Here is a 3,683-nt window from a genome sequence, read left to right on the forward strand (position 1 = left end):
TATTTAATTTTAATTTATGTGCATTGGCGTAAGGGTGTCAGATCTTGGAGTTACAGACAGTTGTGAGCTGCCATGTGGGTGCTGGGAGTTGAACCCAGGTCCTTTGGAAGAGCAGGCAGTGCTCTTAACCATTGAGCCATCTCTCCAGCCCCTAAAAAATATTTTTTTAAAAGTTCCACTGTTTGGCTTTCTTCCTGATATTCTGAGATTTCTTATCTTATCATATCTTTTCTTTCTTTCTTTTTTTTTTTCTTTCTCCTATTCTTTTTCTTCTGAGATAGGGTTTCACTATGTAGCCTTGGCTGGTCTTGAACTTACTATGTAGACCAGGTTGGCCTCAAACTCACAGAGATTTGGCTGCCTCTGCATCCCCAGTGCTAGGATTACAGGTGTGTGTCACTATGCTAAGCTTCCTTCCTTCCTTCCTCTGTGTGTGTGTGTGTATGTATGTATGTATGTATGTATGTATGTATGTATGTATGTATGTATGTCTATGTGCCTGAGTGTACCTCTGTGTACCATGTGCATAAAGAAGCCCGAGGGGGAAAGAAAAACTATTGGATTTCCTCGAACAGGGTTTACAGGCAGCTGTTAGTCACCCTGTGGGTATTGGGAATTGAACCAGGGTCCTCTGGAAGAGCAGCCAGTGTTCTTAACCTCCACGCCATTCATGTCTCAGGTAACGTTTTTTTGTTTTGATTTATAGTTGTGTGTATGTGCAAGCATACGTGTGTGTGTGTGTATGTGTGTGTGTGTGTGTGTGTGTGTGTGTGTGTGTGTGTGTGTGTGTGTGCTCATTCAGGAGCCCATGGAGGCTAGAGGTATCAGATTACTTGGAGCTGGAGTTACAAATTGTTGGGAGCTGTCAGATGCGGGTGCCAGAAATGGAGTCCTGGTCCTGCAAGAGCAGTATGTGCTCTTAGCCACTGAGCCGTCCCGCCCACTCTCCCTGTTCTTTTGTTCTTAACAAATCTTTTCACTGGGAAACATTCTGACTTTTTTTTTCTCTCAGTCTTGTAGAATGTCAAGACCCTGCCTTCTGACCACAGGGTTCGGATCCGAACTCTGCAGTAACTCCATTGCTTACCCGCAGGATGAAGCTCGCTGCTTTCAAGTGTCTCCCTTTGTTTACAGGCAGTTTGACCATGGTGCTGTGTCTCGGCGGTGGCCATCTTCAAATTTATCCAGTTTGAAGGTTAATTAAGCTTCTCAGAGGTTTGTGTATGCCCCCAGTTTGGGGTTTTTTTTTTATTATTTCATCTCTACCCCCTTTTCCTTCCTGCAGAATCCCATGTAACAAGTGTCCCCAGGGTTCTCTTGGGATTTCCCTTCAAGGCCTTCTTCTATTGTTCTTATTGGGCAATTTCTATTTTTCTATATTTCTGCTTATAGAAATTGTTTTCTTTTGTGGTTTATAATTATTTGTTGAGGCTCTAATTTTCTTTTCTTTCTCAGACATAATTGCCTACACTGTGGCCTCAAGATCTTGGCCTGATTATCCAACATTCCTACCACCCCATGCTTATATCTATTTCTTGTCATTTCTCACCCTGATTGCCATCTTTCTGGCAGTTGGTAAGACGCTGAGTGATTTTTCCGTTGGAACCTGAACAGTCTCATATTTCATATGAGACTCTGGATCTTATTTAAGCATCCCACCGCAGCTGGCTTTGTCTCCTGCAGCTCTGGCACGGGGGAGGGGCTGCTGCCTTGTCACTACAGTGGAGGCAGAAGGCCAGCTTTCCCACTCAGCCTTCCCTGATAACCTGGGGTGGGAGAGGTCTGTTTCTTGTCACTGCTGAGTGGAAGTGACAGTTTCAACTCTCCCAGCTAATCTCCACCAATACCTGCCTGAAGCCACGGAGCTGGTAGAGGGGCAGCTCTGGCACCTGGGACATGACGAGGGTCTTGAATCCCTAAAGGAATGAGAAAGGTGCCTTGCTATCCTAGATGAGAGAAGTCTCTACTGACACCATGGCAAGGAACCTGTTCCCAACCCCCTCACCCCCCATCCCCCCAACCCCTCACCCCCATCCTCCCCATCTCCCATCCCCTACCCCCCCATCCCCCCAACCCCACCTCACCCCCTGTGCCCCCAGCAGGAAGGGTGGTCTTGCTCTCTGCCATGCCTTCTGCAATGCCAAATGGCAGGATGTTTAGACACTTCTTAGGGCTCAGCGTGTGTAGTAGTCGCCCCCTCCCCTGACTGTTGTGCTCACGGAAAGCACACCAGTTATTATGTCTTGGTAGGTTCGGTGTCCTAGCTCTGTTTGGCTGAATTTAGTCTGTGCCTATTGATGATTCTGGACAGCAGATACCTGGGCTCCTTAGATCTGGAGGTCCCTACTTGGTCCTCACATGTCTGTCCGTCTCAGTCTGTCCCAGGAGAGTACATCTGTCTATCTGCCCCCAAACAGCAGTCTCTCTGTGTTGTTTTTTTTTTTTTTCATAACTTTCTGTGAACTTCAAAATACGTAGTTAAAAAGAGGGCTGTCAAGATGGCTCAGTGGGTGAAATGCTTGCCACACAAATGTAAGGACTACAGTTCAAATCCTCAAAGCCCATGTGAAAAACTAGGCCAACATATTGGCCATGTGCATGCAATCCTGGCCTGTGGGAGGGGGCATCCCTGGTGCAAGCTAGCTAGTTAAACTAGCTAAATTGATGAGCTTGTGATTTAGTGAGAGACAATGCCTCAATAAATAAAGTGGAAAACGATCAATGAAAACATGTCTTGCTTCTTTGTGCTCATACATGTGCCCCTGCATCTGTGTTAAATGCACAGCCACACACATGTGCACCCACATACATGCAAACATATATACACACAAGCACATGAAAAAGTTAAAAATTACTTCTAATATTGAGGTCTTATTTACTTAAATATCAGAATGTAAGAAAGATATGTACTTTGAAAGACAGGTTTTTCGACCTGTGGGTTATGACCTCCCATTGGCAAAATTACAGTTATGAAGTATCAACAAAAATAATTTTCTGGGTGAGGCAACATGAGGAATCATATTAAAGGGTTGAGTCATTGAGAAGGTGGAGAAACCACGGCTGTACAGGAAGAAGCTTATTTATCCATCCAAGTCAGTCACAGGTATGGCTCAGCAGTATGGAGGTCTTATCACTAAGAGCAGACAATTCAGACATTATTAGGGTTCCCATAACACCTCCCACAACACCAGCAGTGCTGCTGAGAGAAGAGGTGTTGCATAGACAGGCCTTGGGGTGTGGGTGTGGCTCAGGGTCACCAAACCCTTTGCAAATAAAAAGCAGGAGCCCCTGCACACTTGACTTTCATGCTGAGGCCCTGGTAAGCCAATGAGGCCCAACAAAATGAACCTTAGAGCTGAAGGGTCTTGAGGGGAGCCTGCCTGGCCCTAGCTACTACGAGAAGCAAGGCTTGCACAAGCCCCGATGCAGTGGGTGTGTAAGAAGCTGGGCTGGGAAAGTCCCTCTGGCTGTGGGCAGCCAGACCGAGGGTGGGGGCCCGGTTGGCCAGCCAGACTCCTGGCTGGAGAAGATTTGGAAGCATCTGAAGGCATCTGGAAAGCATCATTCCCTTCAACCAATGGATCCTGAGAGACCAAACAAAGCTGCAGTGAGCATAGGCTGGGTAGATCTGCCCCCTCCCCCCCACCCCTCCCCAGTTTAACCTTCTAAGCAGAATATCCATT

This window comes from Acomys minous (assembly GCF_964271855.1).
Source record: "Acomys minous genome assembly, chromosome: 12".
NCBI lineage: Eukaryota > Metazoa > Chordata > Mammalia > Rodentia > Muridae > Acomys > Acomys minous.